This window comes from Xenopus laevis, chromosome 3S (genome assembly GCF_017654675.1).
Source record: "Xenopus laevis strain J_2021 chromosome 3S, Xenopus_laevis_v10.1, whole genome shotgun sequence".
In the NCBI taxonomy this organism is placed as follows: Eukaryota; Metazoa; Chordata; class Amphibia; order Anura; family Pipidae; genus Xenopus; species Xenopus laevis.
The window spans coordinates 65,234,299-65,254,344 of NC_054376.1; the positions used below are offsets into that span (position 1 = coordinate 65,234,299).

General features: G+C 37.2%; 1 long non-coding RNA gene across 1 annotated transcript in view; it reads right to left on the bottom strand.

Annotated features, from left to right (window-relative positions):
- Positions 1-20,046, bottom strand: part of LOC108713036 — a 61,386-nt gene that overhangs the window by 17,437 nt on the left and 23,903 nt on the right. The window lies entirely within an intron of this gene.

A 20,046-nucleotide genomic window follows, 5' to 3' on the forward strand; every position in this document is an offset into this window, starting at 1 on the left:
AGTTTTTTTACAACTTTAATGCATTTTCGGCATACAGGATATGATGTCACTGACATAAAATTGAGGAAGATGTAGCTTCATTTTAAACGTTCGCCTGGTCTAAGGTGGCGAAGTAAACTCTTGGCGAAAGAGGTAACGTTCAGCTGGGGGTAAGGTAAGATAATAAACTATTATCTTAATACATGATAACGAATTGATTAAACGTACATTAATGTCAGAATTTTGCTATAAAATGAATGTGATAAATTATCAGAGTGCTGTGGAGAGGCACAGCTATGCATGTTTCTGTGATTAACAGGACAGGTAGATCCAGAAATGGGTAGTATCACCTTTCATGTATATTGGTTTTTAATACAGGGTGGGTTTGGTCCTTCTTAGAATGGAACAACGTGATGTTGGACTTTTATTAAAGACTGAATCTGATGATTTGAAACCTGTGTATTTTTTTACACATTCCACAATTATCCTAATGTGATTGGACTAACAAGAAAATTGGTGGGAGGTGGAGCACTGTGTGGTAAAAAGGCTATAAGTTGTATTTTGACCATGTGATTGTTACACTTGAGAAAGGGTCCATGTGATCTGAAACATGTAGTGTGTACAATAAAACACTAAGCAGCAGCGTTCTGCAGTTTGTGGCTTCCTGACCTGTTTATGTTTGATGAATCTTGGTTTTGTGCGGTGTGTCGTTTGGAAGGTGAGCCTATTACTACAAATATTGGGGATACACTGAAAGCCTGTTTTTCTGAGTTTATGTGTAACAGTGAATGTATGAAAATGACTAGGTGTATTATTATGTGTTTGTCAGCTTGGATTAATGTAGTGTTGGAATAAGTAGATACAGCTAGTATGTGTGTATGCATGCATGGCAGTAAAGGTAAGTAACTAAGTGAGTGTATGCATAGGAGTGTTTGTAGAGGAGTATAATGGACTGTAAGAATGTTAAAATATGACCTCAAACAAGAAAGCATGTAGCCAAAGGCAATGCTTCACAAAAGTAGCAATAATGTGAGGATTACGGGGCAAATTTACTAAAGGCGAAGTGACTAACGCTGGTGAAAATTCGCCAGTGTGACTTCATTTCGTTACCGACGCTCATTTGCACTCAATCGCCAGGCGAATGTGTGTTCTGGCGAAGGAATGTAACTGCGGAAATTCACTAAGATGCAGATTTTACTGAACGTTACTTTTTGCACCAGACTTGCTTTCGCCACTTCAGACCAGGCGAAGTGCAATACAGTAGCTAGGACTTCCCGAAAAAAAAAGTCCCAGAAAATGTTGTCATCTTTTCCTTTTTTTGGGTTGATAGGCTGCAAAAGAGCGTACATTTTTTTGGGGTGACTGGCTTCCCCCCTACATTTCCTAACATATGGAATATAAACTATACACTGGGCTAATGTATAGGGCAATATAACAACTCAATTTTCTTTTAAGGCTCCCTGGGCTTGTGTAATGTAATGTATTTGCTGCAACATATACGTCCATTCAACTTTAACTTCCCGCCGTATGCAAATTAGCCATTGCTAGCGCAACTTCACTCTGCTTGCCGAATTAATGCTAGAGCAACTTCGCCAGAGTTCGGCGCCCTGGATGCAACTTCGCATGTTTGTGAATTAACGTTGTCTGAGCAAATTCTCGCCTGGAGAAGTGTTGCGCTGCTTGCGAAGCCGTCGTTGGCAAATTTTTGCCGCCATGTGTCAAGCTTTTTGAACTTAAACTGTTGCTTTTTCAGCATAAAAGGAAGATTATTTTGAGACAAAGAGTCCAAACACCTAATTATAAGGTTATAAGGCTATTATATATATATATAAAGTTCCTGTGGGGCCGCACTCCGCTAAACTGTTTCAAAGTCGGGTGCAAGGTAAAAAAGATTACATACTGTAGAAAAGACCAGCAACACCGATATATTTTGTGCAAAAATTCAAGTGTATTGAAAATGCATGTACAGCCATAATATATATATATATATTATATATTTAAAAAGCCTGATTGCTGACTGGGGAGGATTTAGCCCTCAGTGAAAAAACAGCGTTCAACGGACATTGATTACAGGTAATGCTAAAATGCACATAAAATATAAAACAAGTTAGGGACCGCCATTCGGGGTTTACCTTGACGTGGTATGGTGGCTTATCAATTTTATGATCATAACTTTGTAACAAAATAACCCCTGTTTTGGGTACATATGCAATAGCATTTATTATACTTATATATATATATACTTTAAAGCCTTTAGAGTGCTCCCACAACCCCCCTGTTTTGATATTATATATATATATATATATATATATAGGGCACTCATATAGGGCACGCAATAAAAAAGACAGATTTTTTAAAATGGTTATGTGGCTTTTAAAATATATTATATATTAGATTCAAGTTAGGAACAAATGTTTCCTTGTATTGACTTCAGCCTATAAAAAAAACCCTAGCCTTCAGTACAGCTTCTAGCTCAGCAAATTATTAGATATAAAAGGTAAAAATAACCAGTTAAAAAGGAGCAAAGCATAAGACCAAATGAAAAAAAATATTTGTTATAAAAAGATTTTAAATGTATTGGTGCATGACTTTAATTGGCACTATTAAAGTTATGCACTAATAGCTTCCAGGCTTGGCTCGGACCTGTCAGAGTATTCTGTATTTCACATTTTGGTACAGATACATTTGAAATTTAGTTCACTGTCTCTTGACCTCTGCTTGGGTTTTCAGAGTCTGTCAAAAATCTTCCAGCCAAACGTTTAATTTTAGGAAAAACTTTTTAGCAATAAAATCAAGACATTTACATAGAACTATTAGTGACTCACAATAAAAGTTCTATTAGTCAGAGATGGATATACAGTAAATCAAATGGGGCTCTAGCAGGGGTAGCTATTTGAGCCACCCTCAACCCATTACCATCAGCAGTAAGCAAAAAACACTTTTGTTCTCCACAAAGAAGGGTGATACAGAAGGGAAAAAACATTAGATGTATGACCTATGCTTGGGTACCAACTGGCACAAACATAGTAGTAGAATTGATTTATTGGTGGGAGAGTTTACATGTGGTTCAAATATGTGGTTTTTCCAACTGCTTGTAGAGTAAATCAAAGTAACTGGTGGCCCACTAAAAGTCTAAACATACCTGGCAGCAAATAGGATGGCAAATAGGTTCCTTCTAGCTCTGGCTCACCAGAGTGTCTGGTGGTTTAAAGCGATACCGACACGTTCCTATAAAAATTATAGGAACGTGTCAGTATCAAGTATTTGCTGCACCTGGAGTATTTTCCCTCAAACCAGCCCCGCGACCCTCCAAAACTGCTAAAAGACCTTCTGTGCAGTTTCAGTGACACTGGGCTTGGGGCGGCGCTATCCTTCCATAGGCTAATTACAAATGAAAACAGGACTTCTGCCTATTGAAGGATTGCTCTGCCCCCAGCCCAGCGTAACGGAAGCAAGGCAGAAGATTCATTTGTAGTGTGAACGGGTTGACTGCTCAACGGTTCGCGGGGCAGCTTTTAAAGAGAAGCTGACACCAAAAAAAAAAAAATAAATAAATAATACTTCATCTAAACCTACCTATAGGTCATGCAAAAGATTTTCTCCTTAGAGTTTTCTTTTGCACAGTAAATGCAATACTCAGTTTTCTACCCGACTGTCTCCGACTGTTTCTCTCCCCTGCTTCCTGTTTTCAGTGTGGCTGGATGACGTCATCCATGGGAGGAGCTTTGAGCTTCATTTGCCCTTACTTTCAGCCTGCGTAAGTCGACCACGTGACCCTCCCATGTGACAACAGTTGCTGGTCTCTCTGTGCAGCTCCTGAGTTTGTTAATTACGCTCGGGTCTCCCTCCTCTCCCACGCCCCCTCCTTTTACAAATAATTGTTTAGCGAACAGGCTTGTCGCCTGCCTGCTTCAAAGGTCTTCCTTCTCCCTCACTCGTCTCCCCCTCTTTGTAAACAAATCTGAAGCAGACGCAACAGTAAGCTTGTCCTTATCTAAAGTACTCCCCCCCCTCCTTTCTTACACACAGAGAATCAGCGTTATCCTGAAGTAGCATTAACCATTTGTTTCCCACCCACTCCCTTCAATCTCCCCATCAAGCAACTTTATTTAGTGCTTCATTTTAAAATGTTTAACTTTTTGCGCCTGTTACAATGTAATCCGTGCAGGCGTTTCCTATTGGCCGCCTATGTCACGTGATGCGGCGCAATGCGCGATGACGTCACGGACGCATGAAGCAGTAAGGGCAGAAGCGCCTCAAGACAACGGACGCATCGGATTGGCTGTTGCAGTTTTTTTTTTTTAACAGGAGGCGTGACAACACGAAGCACAGAATGGAAGATCCAAAATGGATACTTCAAAGGTAAACATCAAGATCCGCTCGTTTAGGTTAAAGATTAATCGTTTTAAAAAAAAAAAACAGCACAGTAGGCATGCTTACAGCATAGCAAAACCACTGGCAGGATAAAAAAAAAAAAAAAGATTGATGTCAGAATCGCTTTAAGGGAGCTTTCAGGGAAAATATTCCGGGTGCAGCAACTACTTGATACAGACACGTTCCTATGATTTTTTTAGGAACATGTCAGTATCGCTTTAAATAAAAAAAGCACAATCTAATGGTAGACAGGGCATGCAAGAGCAGGGCTGGATTTACATAGCAGTTACCCCTAGGCCAGCTGCCATTTGACACCTCCATCCCTCCCTTTTATTTGCACAAATATTCATCGGGACTGGAGCAATGGGGATTGGCGCACTGGAAATGTAAAAAACGATTGTATCTCCTGCGCATCCCCAGTGTTTATGAACCAATACGGATGTGGTTGGGCAGCATGCCGCCCCCTAAAATCCTGCCGCCCTAGGCCCAGGCATTGGTAGCCTTTCCACAAGGGGCAATGTAATACGTATGTTTCTACTCTATGTAGAACTATTGCCCTTTAGCAGTAAAGATCTGTGCCAGTGAAGATGCCCCAGCAGCTCCCCATCTTCTTTTCTGCTGATTCACTGCGCATTCTCTGTGCTGCTGTCACTTACTGAGCTTAGGGACCCACTCACAATATACTGAATATACAAAATAGAAATGTAACAATATAAAACTGATTGGTACTTAATAGAGATAATTACTACATGTCAGCTCGGAAACCAGTACAATTAGCATGATAATTTAATTATCGGCCCTGTAGCATCCGCTTATATTACAGACACACCTAGTTTTCTGCTTGTAAATTTGCAATGGCCTCTAAACTTAGCTTCCCAACAGCTGCTCAGAGCCCACCTGTCACGTTCGGCACCCTATATCCAGAACCCAAGCTAAGCTCCCTGGTCTTGGCTCTCACTTCTGCCTTTAACCGCTGCCTTTCACCTCGGGAGGAGCCCTCATCTAATCGGATGCCATCAGGTCTTATTTGAGAGTGGAGCAAAGCTAACAGTTCTGGATGAGCAAAGGGGCACGATTGTCTCACCAGGATACTGGAAGGAAGAACACCACCAGGAAATGATATTCATTTTAAGCATTTAGTTCTCCTTTCAGGGCATTAATAGACCTGTATCTACAGTTGAAGGTGAAAATAAAAACATTAATGAATGGTCTCATTAGTGGGAGAATAATCTCACTCACCCTTACATTTGTGCCTGACAGTGGCAGGAGTAAAAATGGGGGAGGACAGGGACTCCTGGGTCAATGTGGCCTCTTGGCTTGTACACTGCTATTATAAATGATGTTATGTAGTTAGTTAAAAAAAAACAACAACTCTACATGTCTCTCTCATGCTAACTGTCTTAAATTCGAAAGGTGCCCACAACTACTGATGTCAACATTGGTCTCAATATATAGGTGTCAGGTCAAAGTCTGGCCTTGGATTATTTAGCAGGGGGATATTTATTTTCTTTGTCGTTTTATTGATATTTTCCTGCTTATCACTTATTTTAAACCTCATAATGATCTGTTTTACAGTATCCTTTCTCCTTGTTTCCAGGATCTCCTGACAATCCAAAATCACCCATCTCTCCCTAAACAAAGTATTAAAAAGAGGCCAATATAACAACTGTTCAGTGAAAACATATTTTTTTTAAATATGAAGCATTCTTTATTGAAAAATGACTGGGATCAATTATGTTAACTGTCTTAAATTAAATATAAACTGTCATCACAGGAACCACCAAGTGGCTAGGTAGTATCTTTCACATAAAGAATAACTTATTCTGCTTCGTCTTGACTGCATATCTAGACTCACTGCCATAAAACATGGACTTTTGTTATTTGGCAGAAGGGAAAAGGCAACAGTAAACTCTTTTTTTCCAAGACAGCATTACTTTATAAAATATTGCACAATATTTATGCTATTTACGTTAAAGACAGTATCCCATTTTAAACTGATGTTCTGCAATGGAAATGTTTTCAATATACAATACATGAAAAGGGTATTTCATTGCCAATCCCCAGCCTCATTTTGTGGTTTACAGGGACAAACTCTCATAGAGGATGTGTTTTCTTTCAAAGGGATCAGGTAGATATAGGTAGATATACTCTATATGCAACGTTTTTCAACATGATAAAAATAAATTTAACTTTTGATGAAAATATCTATGTCTATTTTTATCAAAGCATATAACAAGGAGCACCAGGGGACAGTTGTAGGGTCTCCAGAGTCTTGTTAAAATTAATGGAAGCATCTCAAAAATGATTAATGTCAGGGAAAAACAGCTGTGTTATTTGTTTTCCATTTGCCAATACCTCCACCAGTGGGAGGGATATAGACATGAAAGTTTCGAAGTGACAAAAGACACATGTCACAATGGGGCTTTGTCACCTTGTGCCCTGTAGTGATCTAGCACTCCCTGGAGAAAAGTAAAGGGGCCCTATAATCTGCAAGCAGAACATTACTATGTTCATCTCTTTATATTCTCATTCATACAGATATAAACATTCAAAATAGAAGTTGAACCTGTTCTCCACAATGCTAAAACCATTGTGGATATAGTAAGTTTGAGCTCTGGATGTCCCTTTACATAAGTTGTATGTATATTTTTTCTGAATACTAAAAGTTTGATTCAAGGGGTAAGGAAAAGTAGCATGTTTATCTTGTTCTTAGACATTGTACAGTTACTCATAGATGCTGAAGAACAACTTCCAAGTCGCAAGGGACAGAAGTGATGCAAATGAGAAGCACACAAGTGACTAAGCGATTGCTGCTTGCAATGATCAAGCAGTGGGGGTGGTTTGATTGGCACTGCAGTGATGATGTATCAGTAAGTATGCGCCTGTCCATTTAAAATCACAGCATATGAAAAAGAGAAAAGCAAGTCTATCTTGTGTATATAGCAGATTAGGTTTCCAGGTGACCAGATTACCTCTGCGGACCTGGCATTTCACTCCTACACTAATATTATTGCTCGTTTTTGAACAGACAAGTGATTTCTAAGGAACCGAGTTTCTCCCGACAAACAAGAATGTAGATATTTGTACATGGATGTTTATTGTAAACCTCAGAGGATGTGCAGCGAGCAAGGAATTTGCTTGAAAAACATAACGTATCAGATCTGGAAGGAAACAGCTAGAGAGGCAATTAGAGAAGTGAAGCAAAGATCTTATATTTAGTATTCCCAGGTTATCTCCTTAAATATCGCTTTTGCATGATGGCAATCAAAGCACATTTTACTACATTTTAGAATAGACTAGTTAGGGCTAAGAGGTCTAGCCCACAATTACTCCGTATTTAATTTTACAGACCCAAACTATCCCTTATTTTTTATTTATTGCTCAATGTGCGCATTTGTAGATTAATAAATCTGAATTACCACTAAATTTGTAATTTAAGTGTCATATTCATTTCATATTTTGTAAATGTCAGGCTGTGCTGGAATCTAAACTGGTCACTTGTCTTCATGATGCCTTTTTCTAATCACTAGGACACCTCTCTTTAGCATAGAAATTCCCTGCAGTTTTATTGACTATTTAGAGCCAACTAGTCAGAGCGGAGCCCTCCATATTAAAGCCTTCTTCTTTATTACATACTAGCCTGATCATTGGAGTCTGTCTCTATCACTTCTTATTCTAAGCATTTGTCTTTTGATTTCTTGTCTTTTCTGTAATCCTTGTCTTGCCATGTTTTGCTTGAGTTTTCTACCTTGTTTAGTATACTAACCTATTTTACCTTTCCTTGCCATTGTATTCTTGCATTCAGTACTTCTTGTTCTGCACCCACTCTGTACTGCTACAATCTGGCTTGTTCTCTGCCTGTTTCATCCTGATCCTGACAAATCTAGTCTTTCCTGCTTCTATGTCTGCTCTTCCTCATACCAAGTAGTCTGGGTTCAGATTACAGCAGAGAAGAAGAGCAAACTGAGCATGCTCACTCTCGGGGCAAGGAGGTTTAAGCTGAAGGCAGGAAGTCTGATACAGAAGCCCATGTGTACAAAATAGAAGGAAAGAAATGCAGTGTTTCTATTGACAGGGGACTCAGAGCAGCATTACCTTGAGGGTTTACTGGTGTATTTAGGTGGACCTTTCTGATAAGGCTTACTTAGTTTTAACCTTTCCTTCCCCTTTAAGGGCTTAATTCTGCATATGTTTTCTGAATTAGTTTCAAAGTTTCTTTAACTTACCTTTCAGTTTTTCTTATTTCATCTTGATGTTGTGTCCTCTAATTCTAGCTATACTCCGCTGCTATAAAATGTCCCCCTGCTGAGTTCTGTTAATTGCCTTGCTATATCTGCATGTTTCTATCCTGTTACCACTCCCTTATCTCCATTCTAAGCTGTACATATTAGTATTTTAATACCTTATGAAATTCAGACTATTAAAAAATGATTACAAAAATAAAGCTTTTCCAGGTAATGTAGTAGTCTAACTAAAAGGTTATTAAAGTAAATCAAGTAACTTTTTTCAACAAGTTAATATTTTAAGGGTCTATATAACCTATTGGTATTTACTTTATTTTTCATAATACTGTTTTTGCCCATTTTGCTAACCCTAACCAAAGTTACCTATAGGTCATGCTGATTTTTTTGCTAAGAGGTTTGTTTTTGTAAGTTATTGTTAATTGAATCTGACTGTTTTGCCAACTTGACTGTCCCATCTCAGTCTATCAGTTAGAGTTTCTAATGCTAATGGACTCCTGCACAAATATGGCAGCCTCCTCATAGGCAATCACAGGGAGTCAGATAGTTAATGTAAAAGCATTGGGCAAATACTTTGTGGCAAAATTATAAGAAGCATGCAAAGTCAGTTTTATGGTAGATGTAAAAAAAGGTAAATTTTTTGGCGTCTATCTCTTAAAAGGGATACTGTCATGGGAAAACATGTTTTTTGCAAAACACATCAGTTAATAGTGCTGCTCCAGCAGAATTCTGCACTGAAATCCATTTCTCAAAAGAGCAAACAGATTTTTTTATATTCAATTTTGAAATTTGACATGGGGCTAGACAAATTGTCAATTTCCCAGCTGCCACAAGTCATGTGACTTGTGCTCTGACAAACTTCAATCACTCTTTACTGCTGTACTGCAAGTTGGAGTGATATCACCCCCTCCCTTCCCCCCCAGCATCCTAACAACAGAATAATGGGAAGGTAACCAGATAGCAGCTCCCTAACACAAGATAACAGCTGCCTGGAAGATCCAAGAGCAGCACTTAATAGTAAAAGCCAAGTCCCACTGAGACTGATTCAGTTACATTAAGCAGGAGAAATAACCAGAAAGTAATTCCATCCTAAAGTGCAGCCACAAGTCACATGACTGGGGCAGCTGGGAAACTGACAAAATGTCTAGCTCCATGTCAGATTTCAAAATTGAATATAACAAAATCTGTTTGCTCTTTTGAGAACTGGATTTCAGTGCAAAATTCTGCTGGAGCAGCACTATTAACTAATGCGTTTTGGAAAAAACATGTTTTCCCATGACAGTATCCCTTTAAGGGCAGCAGTGACAACAAACACATGTTCCCTTGTGTGAAATATCTTTGACTGTTATTTGACATTGCTGCTGCATAACATTTCCATTTTAACATGATAACTTGAAAGAAAAGAAAAAATGTAATTGTGCCAAGACAAAGAATATTTTTGCCACTGGAGAAATATCTGACATAGCGAACAAAACCTGACAATAGTAAGGTGGTAAGTGACTTACTGATCACTTAGATAACATTATTGGTACATTATTGTGTGTGCTAAAGTCTTGTAACAGCTGAAAAAAAGACAACTAGCTTAACCAAGGCTGAAAGGTAATGTTTGAGCACATGAATTAATTTCTAAGTCATGAATTAATGACTAAATGTGTCCAATAGAATGTGTTAGAAAAATCTGTCAAAATATAATTTTCTTAAAGACTTTATCCCTATGAATTAAAGTAAGTAGAATGACAGAAATTGGCATGATGAGATGTGTTTTCAAAAGGTGGACACCTAGTAGGTATGTGTACAGGTATTAGTTATCTAGAAACCCTTTATCCAAAAAGCTTCTAATTACAGGTAAGTCATTTCTCATAGACTCCATTTTAACCAAATAATTCAAATGTTTAAACACAATTTAAACATTTACCCTCGATATTCGACTGTGGAATTAAAATCCTTCGACTTCGAATATCGAACGATCGAAGGAATAATCGAACGATTCGATTGAAGGATTATCCTTCGACCAAAAAAAGTTAGCCAAGCCTATGGGGACCTTCCCCATAGGCTAACATTGACTTCGGTAGCTTTTAGGTGGCAAACTAGGGGGTCGAAGTTTTTTCTTAAAGAGACAGTACTTCGACTATCGAATGGTCAAATAGTCGGACGATTTTTAGTTCGAATCATTCGATGTCGAAGTCGTAGTCGAAGGTCGAAGTAGCCCATTCGATGGTCGAAGTAGCCTAAAAAAACACTTTGAAATTCGACATTTTTCTTCTTCTATTCCTTCACTCGAACTTAATGAATGGGCCCCCAAATCAACTAACTTTACAAAATGAAAAAATTGGATATAGTTTAAATATATTTATAGCAGGTGTGCAAAGGTCACTTGTCTTCCTCACATGTACAGTATTTGTAAAAAGTTTCAGCCCTCATTTTAAGAACAAGGATAGTAGCTTAATGGATCACTAATTTCTCCACAGAGATTTAAGGTAACAAAGTGCAAAACAATAAGAGCTGCTAAAAGTAATACTGAAAGGCAATTGCATATTCAGTACTAAAATCAGACGGAATCAGTGTTCAGAAAAAGCAGTCAATGACAATGTAAGAATACTCAGTGGACATGATTTGCATCATTGTCTTACTGTGCCCATCTCCACATTCTTGTTTTTAGATTAATGAAAATGTAGTTATTCTGAATTCTCACTTAGGACATGAATGGTGTAAACAGCCCATGTAAGATATATATATTTCTAAATATATATATATATTCAACTGTGAATATCATTTTATACAGAAAAGTAACATTTGGTATAAAATGTATTTACTAAGCCTTAGTATTGGTAACATTGCAATGTAAATGTTCTGGGTATATTAATTCTAAGAATGTTCAGAAAGCCATAGAAATGTACAATAAAATAATTAAAAGGTCACTTACTTTATGGTTTTTGGACACATTTGAGAAGTGCAAGGCACTGTAGAATATTTGTCTTGTCTTGGCTCATTTGACCAATATTGTTTCTGTAGACTGGCATGCAGTTAAGAAAACAGCAAAAGAAAGACTTCTTTCAGTAGAATTTACATTTAAAAACAAAGGAATAGTAAAGATGAACTTGATTATTTCAGAAACAGTACAGCATTTTTAATTTTTTTGTATTTAGAAAGTTTCTTATTTCAGTATGCTGAAGCTTATATTAAATTTTCATTTTTGCAATAGTTCCCCTTTAAGGAAGGAAGGCAGCAAATGAAAATGCATGCTGGTAAAATGAGTAGTTCCATACACTGTTTAGAAGAACAGAGTACTTTGATTAAAAAGTTGATTGGAGAGGGCAAAGCATATAAAGAAGTACAGAAAATGAAAGGCTGCTCAGCTAAAATTATCTCAAATGCTTTAAAATGACCACCAAAAAAAAGATGTGGAAGAAAACAGAAAACTACCATTCAAATGGATAGAACAATATCTAAAATGGCAAAGCCAATGATCAGCTCCAGGAAGATCAAAGAAGATCTAAAGTTACCTGTGAGTGCTGTTACAATTAGAAGACGCCAATGTGAAGCCAAACTATTGGTAAGAAGCCTCTGCAAAGTCCCATTGTTGAGAAAGAGACGTGCTGAAGAGGTTACATTTTGCCAAAGAACACTCTGGACTAAAGAAAAATGCTGCAACACTTTGTGGACTGATGAAAGCAAGATTTTTTTGTTGGGTCTAGGGGCCACAGACAGTTTTTCAGACGACCCCCAAACACTGAATTCAAGCCACAGTACAGTGTGAAGACAGTGAAGCATGGTGATACAAACATCATGATATGGGGATGTTTCTCATACTATGGTGTTGGGCCTATCTGTTACATACCGGGAATAGTGGATCAGTTTCAATGCAGGTCATGTTGCCTTATGCTGAAGAGGAGCAACAAGACAATGACCCCAAATGCACCAATTAACAAGCAATATCTTGGTCCAAGACCAACAAGGTTTAAGTCATGGAGTGACCAGCCCAATCCCTGAACCTTAATCCATTTGTGGGGTGACATAAAAAATTCTGTTTCTGAGGAAAAACCAAGAAATGCAGAAGAATTGTGGAATGTAACAGGTGCCAGAAGTTGGTGGACTCCATGTAACACAGATGTGCACAGATCTCAGAAACACTGATTATACAACTAAATATTAGTTCAGCGATTCAAAGGAAAGCAAAATCTTGAAACATTTTTCAGTTTATACAGTGAATCTGAGGTTGTAAAGAGGAATGCAGACATGCTATTTTTTGGAACAGCCTAATAGTCACTTTTCTTCACTTTCTGTAAAGGAATAACAAAAGTTTGATACATTATTCTTCATGTTTTGATTTAGAATGTGCAGTGTTACAATGAATTTGTGTGTGTGGAAATAAAAGCTATTATAAGGATTTTGAGCTTTATTTGCTGCTATTATTCTGAACACTTTACCTATACAACCATACTCCCTCTCACTCTTCCCCAAGTCATAGTTCTCATTCTACACTAAATGCTTTTTACTGAAACTGTTTTTTTCTTATATGTTACCAGAAATAAACTTGACCTAACTCCCATCCACGAATTTGGCATAACTAAACTCGAAAAAAATTGATAATTTTTTTGAGTTAATAAACTTAAATACCTACATTTTTCAGATTTATAGGCTTAAAGGAGAAGGAAAGCTACGGAGGCATTTTATTGCCAATAGATTAGCTGCAATAGTGCAAGCTAGAATGCTATATTTATTCTGTATAATGTTTTACCATACCTGAGTAAAAAGCTCTAGAAACCCTGCTCTGGGCTCAGATTACAGCAGAGAAGGGAGGGGGCGGGGGAAGAGGAGCAAATTGAGCATGCTCTTGCCCAGGGCAATGAGGTTTAAGCTGAAGGCAGGAAGTCTGATACAGAAGCCCATGTGTACACAATAGAAGGAAAGAAATGCAGTGTTTCTTTTGACAGGGGACTCAGAGCAGCATTACTTTGAGGGTATATTTAGATGGACCTTTCTGATAAAGCTTACTTAGTTTTAACCTTTCCTTCTCCTTTAAAATGCTCAAATACCTCAAATTGATCGGGTTTTTGAGGGAAACCCAGAATCCAACACACAAAAACACCTGAAAATCATGAAGGCAAAAAACATCTTCAAATGGTTAAAGGTACCTCTGGCTTTCACTTTTACATGAATTCAATATTAAATATACCCCTAAGGGTTCAGTTCCCCTTCCTTCTACTTAATTCCATGCTTAGGAACTCATGTTTACATCCTGATAGCATTGCTTTTCTTTATCAAGAAGCCAAAATGTCATTTTTGGAACATGTAGACCCCTCCTCTGTTCAATAACTGCTGCTGTTTGTACACTCATCATATATTTAGCCTGAAGCCCTTTAATATGGAACCATATGTTCAGTAAAAGGCTGTTAAAGGATGCCACACCAACAATATTCACCACTAGTATCCACTGACATTGAGGATGACTAGTTGCTAGCTCCATAGTTACTGCAGAACAACAATTTTCCAGAGTCCACAACAAGCAAAGGCTGTCAGAGTATACTGAGAGTTTTTACAGATGGAAGACCACATGGTGTGTGGTACAGTATATTTGCCTAACACCAACAAAGAGCAACTTTCAAATAATATTTATATACCATTGCCAATTACTGAAGCCACAAATGACAACCTGAGAGATATAGATCCTTATTGATTACATTTTTGTTAAGTATATTATTTTACGAGTTTATTGTATTGAATACTTTTGACAATAATTATTTTTGGCCATATGTAGCTACATCAAAAAAAAAGCAAAAAAGTTATTTTTACTAACCTTCTGTTCTACAGGACTCTGAGCTCCAAATAGTCCCATGAATCCTTTTGAACCAGCTTTAGCTTTCACACCCCGATATAGTAAATATTATAAATGTTATCATGCAGGCAGAGCATTTCATTTTTGAATAAACATTTACAATTCTTAAATGGATCCTGTCTTCTAAATAGCACTGTATACATTGCAAATAATATATTCTACCATTTAAAATGTTATTGTTAAAACAATAAATGTATTTTTTAATGGTAATATTGGTGTGTAGGCAGCCATCTCAGGCCATTGGGCATGATCCTGTGCTTTCAGAAAGAGCCTTCACAATGGAACTGCTTTCAGGGAGCTGTTATCTGGTTACCTTCCCATTTTTCTGTTGATAGACTGCTTATTGGGAGGTGAGAGAGATGACTTCAACTTGACGTCACCAGTAAAGAGTGACTGAAGTTTATGAGAGCACAAGTCGCATGACCGAGGCTGCCTGGGAAACAGACATCATGTTTAGCTCCATGTCAAATTTCAAAATAAATTATAAAATAGGTGTTTGATTTTTTTTATTGGATTTAAATGCAGGCTTCTGCTGGAGGAGTGCTATTAACTGCTGCAGCTTGTAAAAAATGTTTTCCATGACAGAAACCCTATAAAGCATTAAATATTCATATAAGCTAATTCTATATATTGTGTCATATGCAGAGCTTCTGGCAGGTAAGGTATACTGACTACATGTTTCTTAATGAGAAGACAATGGCAATTCAAATATCACATGATCTATTGCTTTAGGGAGCATGAAGGGTGCAATTAGGCAGATCAGTCCTCTTTTTGTCATATCACCAGAATCTTAAATAATTATAAATTCTGTATGAAGCTGGAATTGATTCAACTAGTACAGCAACATCTTAAATTGTCTTAAATTATTCAGAGGAAAACAATCTGTAGATCAATTTATGAATCACAAATAACCATAATGATTCAACATTTGCTCATCTCATAATGTAAATACTTCAGCTGATGACGAGTTGTTGAAAATCACCAAGTATTGCACTTATTTTCTAGTAAATTATTAGGGTTTGTTTCATGTAATATACTTAACCATGATTGGCCCTGTTGCGCATTTGGCATTTTTGCTTTCTTTAGGTATTGGATTTACCGACAAATTTCAAGTAGTTTCTTTAATGCATATCACTACATTGGGTGGGCATAAAGATTGTTTTGGTCCTAGGCAGTATTCAAGACATACACCCCTTAGCAGACACCTCACCATAGTACTGGCTATAACATTTTCCTCAACATTTTACTATACGGCTGGGAACAGACAATGTAATAAAAATATAGTGATATGTAATTTCCCAATCATATTCAAGTAATAAACACTAGGATTAGTTTCATCAGGGCTCATTTAACCTGCCTGTAAAGTGTGGGAGAAAGCCAGAGTACGTAAAGGAAATGCATGAATACTGGGATAAACATATACATTTCTTGTAGGTACTGGTAGCACTATTGCGTACCCATCAAACCCATAAACCTGCAATGCATAGATGCCATAATATACTTTTATAATATGACATTGTGCTAAAGTTCAGGTTTTGGCTGGTAGTGGAGAGTATCTAGCTAGAGCAGCTCATTTCCCACCTTTTAACAAGATTATCTTATATTCATACAAACAAAGCCTGGTATAATAATCACTGTAATACCTGCCACTTTGTGTACACATTCATGATTATATAACAGAGATATTGTTCACTGGACAACTGAACATTTCACTGGTGATAGTATATCACACTTTACAAGTACAGACATAATATCAAAGGCTATTGTGATACTAAACTCTATAGTTAGTATAGGTATAGGTATATAGAATTTATGTGAATGTAGAGAGGAGTGTGTGTATGGATGCTGGGTTTTCATTTGGAGAGGTTGAACTTGATGGACTTTGTCTTTTTTCAACCCAATTTAACTATGAAACTATGATATATAACTTTAGGTACGACAAAAGTTTTCAGAAACAAATGTTTCTTTCATGCCAAACTTGCTGTAAGATAGTTCCTAAAATGCTATCCCTATGTTTTTAACAGAATATCATTACAAATAAATATATATACAGGTATGGGACCTGTTATCCAAAAGGCTCTGGACCTGGTGTCTCCTGATTCTGTAATTTGGATTAGTACTTCGATTATCGAATGGTCGAATAGTCGAATGATTTTTACTTCGAATTTAACCAATTCGATGGTCGAAGTACCCAAAAAAAATACTTAGAAATTCTAATATTTTTTCATTCTAATTATTCACTCAAGCTTAGTAAATCTGCCCCTAAGTCTACTAGAAAATCATGTAAACATTATATAAAACCAATAGGCTGGTTTTACTTACAATGGGTTAAAAAACAACACTGCATACAATACACAGTACTGCAAATGGAAATAAAAAAAAGTAATCCAGACAGAATGTAACTCTCATGTGACATCCCCTAACTTGCACATCATTCAGAAGTGCAGGTGGTAAACTGGCTAACATGGCTACCTTGCACCCACCAGTGCTGCATCTTGAGCAAAGTTTTCAAGCTTGGTCAAGGTACAAAGCATAATATGCCACAGACACATGTGTTTACTCTTAGGGGCCCATTCACTAAGTTCGAGTGAAGGAATAGAGGAAAAAAAGTTTGAATTTCGAATGGTCGAATATGGCTGCTTCGACTATCGAATGGGCTACTTCGACCTTCGACTTTGAATCAAATGATTCAAACTAAAAACGATCGACTATTCGATAATCGAAGTACTGTCTCTTTAAAAATTTCTTCGAACGACTTGCGCAAAATCCTTTGACTTCGAAATTCGAAGTCGAAGGATTTTAATTCGGCAGTCGAATATCGAGGGTTAATTAACCCTCGATATTCGACCCTTGATACATCTGCCCCTTAGTGCTCTATCACTTGTGCCAGGAGCATATGTAAACTAGGTCTATGGACTTAATTCATCCTTATACAAAATTAATGTTACCTTCAATATCTTCAATATTTATAAAAACTGAGATTATATAATACAAAAACAAACATAAGGGTTTACCGGTTCTCCTTTGTTTCCTTTATACCCTTGAGAGCCAAAGAGAGATTCACCCTGTTTAAATAATAATATTAATTTTGGCATCTTTACATTTTTGCCTATAACTAGCAAAATATATATTTAATGGAAAGACAAGCAATAGGACATAATCATAATGTGTTATTGGGCTTAAAAATATGATTTAATTAATTAAGCCTTGAAGAACAAGAGAAACCAAATAGAATCTTTTTTTTACCTTCTCTCTTTTGATCACCCTAAAACACAAGTAGAACAGAAAAATAAACCGATAAACAGATAAAATAATATAAGATCTTACATGACATGGACCTGACTGCCAATGCCACATCATTTACATATCCATTATTTCTACAGTTTCAAGGTTACACAATGGGGGTTATTTACTAAAACTTGGAAAATAGGGACAGCTGCCATTGACTTTTATACTCGACTAGAAAAAGGAGTTGCCACAAGGAATCAAACCTGGACCTCTAACATGAGATTCAATATTACAGGCTAATTACCTAACCTCTAGGCTAATTTCTCCTCCATTATGTGTCATATCAGTGAGCATTACCCTTCACAGTACCCCTTTGTTTTAAGACAATATTCTCAACTCCCTTCATTGGAGCAATGCCCCTTCATCAGCACCTTCATAAAGACAAACAAGCTGCAGACAGAATACATTTATCACATCCGTATGATGAAGCTTGTATTAAATTTACATTGTCGCAATAGTTCCACTTTAAAAAAATTCCAATCTTCACTCTTTAAATTGTTTGCTTTAAGCAAGCTTTGTTAGGATCTTTATTTACGTAGATAATAACAGTTGCTATGCTACTCCATGCAGCATGGTTAAGAAACAGAGACAAAACTAAATGTAATTTTGACAAGGTTAAAGGAGCTGTATACCCCAACATTAGTACAAATGTACTTACTTGTTCACCTTTTATTCCTGGTAAACACTTTAAACCATGCAAAGATAAAAACTAATAGATTTGCCACCATGTAAGATGTAAAATATTATAGAAATAATGAATTGCTACAATAAAAATATACATTAAATGCTATATCATCTAAAAAAATGTATCCCTCTCTATCTGCCAATGTCTCCAGTGTAGCATCTATTCATTGGGGTTAAAATCAATCCTTAGTCACACCAAGAAGTGTGGGAAATCCTGCACCGGTATTGGAAGAACATACTTTTTTGTTTTTGCTTATTACGATTAAATTGATGAAAACTATATATTGCATTTGAAAACCTAAAACAATTCTGTAAATTTGTATCTAGAGCTTTGGATAACCCTAGCTAAAACATTTCTACAAAGTAAAAAATGTATTAGAACAGAAGACAACTAAGCACTAGCAGACTGCCATGACAAGTTCAGTATATGCACATGAATACCTGTTTGATGGTGGGTTCCCCAGTCTTACCACCACATGTGGCTCCAATTCCCTATCCCTTCTGTCTATTCTGACACTGTTATGTTCCAAAGCAGTCACATACTGCTCATTGTTAAGCCTTACTTATTTGTTCTTGCATGTGTTTTTGTTGTTGTATTGACCTTTGCTTGGATTAACGATTTGATAATTGCGGTCTGCCTTGACATATGACCAAACTTCAGATCTGATGCTTGGACTTTGTATTTGACGACCACCTGCCCTGGCCCTTGTTTTGATTATTGGATTACACTTTCTAGGGCTATTTTACAAACATAAATGCTATATTGCCAAAACAATACAGCAACAGGTTATACAGTATTTCTCTCCTATGCATGATTACATTGGCATCCAGAGTAGGAAAATATGTTGCAAACAGTTTCTCATAATAATGGGAAGTATTAGCCTGTGGGTAAGGCCAGCACTACTGCATCAGGGCCTGGAAGGGTGTTTTATGGGCATGCTTTTTTGTAGCTATAAGTGAAATAAAATAAAAAGATAAACAAATTACTATTACAAATGTTTCCAAACAGGTTCTAAATATCAGGAAATGAATATATTATATGTCCTTAGGGCCATTGCTGGGGTGTTTGAGACCAAAAGCTCACACTAGAGAGGGTGGTAGTGGACTGATTTTAGTGAATGTATTACACTCAGTATGCAAGGGCAGTGACATGCACATAAAGGTTAGTTGAAAAAAAGATTCTAACATTGGATTTTAGCCAGTTTGCTGTAGTCAGCATGCCTCCATTTCTGTGAGGAACTCCCTGGTTTCAAACCAGGGACCTGTTGTGTTCCAGGCACCCTCTCCTCCTGCTTGAGCCAGAGGAGTCAGTGTGGTGGTGGCCTGGCTCTGATAAGATGGCTGTTGCTTTGCTGCCTCCAGGTCAGCCTTTCTCAGTTCATGCCCCCAATCCATCTGAGGGCAATTACTCACTTGAGGGTTACTTAAGACTAATTCCCCAACACTCTGGGCTGGATTATTAGCCCTACTGTTGAGCCCTGTGGTATCCTGATCGTGTTCTTGATCCTGTTCCTGAAATATCTGGTAAATCTTGTCTTGTTCCTGCGTCCCTCAACTATTTTTGCTGCAATTTGAATCCTGTACCTGGACTTGTTTTTGCTGCCATTTAAGTCCTGCACCTGGACTTGTTTTTGCTGACGTTTA